Source organism: Procambarus clarkii, unplaced genomic scaffold (genome assembly GCF_040958095.1).
Source record: "Procambarus clarkii isolate CNS0578487 unplaced genomic scaffold, FALCON_Pclarkii_2.0 HiC_scaffold_122, whole genome shotgun sequence".
Lineage (NCBI taxonomy): Eukaryota > Metazoa > Arthropoda > Malacostraca > Decapoda > Cambaridae > Procambarus > Procambarus clarkii.
Window position 1 is genome coordinate 245501 of NW_027189155.1, and position 717 is coordinate 246217.

Sequence of the window (717 nt, forward strand, 5' to 3'; positions counted from 1 at the left end):
AGCTCCCACACAGGACCAGCTAGGGGGGGGGGGTGGTGCCTCCCCACGATCAGCTCCCACACAGTTTCAGCTAGGGGGGGGGGGTGCCTCCCCCACGCTCAGCTCCCACACAGGACCAGCTTGGGGGGGTGGTGCCTCCCCCACGCTCAGCTCCCACACAGGACCAGTTGGGGGGGGGTGGTGCCTCCCCCACGCTCAGCTCCTAAACAGGACCAGCTAGCTAGGGGGGGGGGGTGGTGCCTCCCCCATGCTCAGCTCCCACACAGGACCAGCTTGGGGGGGGTGGTGCCTCCCCCACGCTCAGCTCCCACACAGGACCAGCTAGGGAGGGGGGGTGCCTCCCCACCGCTCAGCTCCACAAAGGACCAGCTGGGGGGGGGGGTGTCTCCCCCATGCTCAGCTCCCACACAGGACCAGCTAGGGGGGAAGGTTGCTCCCCCACGCTCAGCTCCCACACAGGACCAGTTAGGGGGGGGTGCCTCCCCCACGCTCAGTCCCACACAGGACCAGCTGGTGGGGGGGGGTGGTGCCTCCCCCACGCTCAGTTCCCACACAGGACCAGCTGGGGGGGTGTGCCTCCCCACGCTCAGCTCCACACAGGACCAGCTAGGGGGGGGGGTGCCTCCCCCACGCTCAGCTCCCACACAGGAACAGCTAGGGGGGGGGGTGCCTCCCCCACGCTCAGCTCCCACACAGGACCAGCTAGGGGTGGGGGGT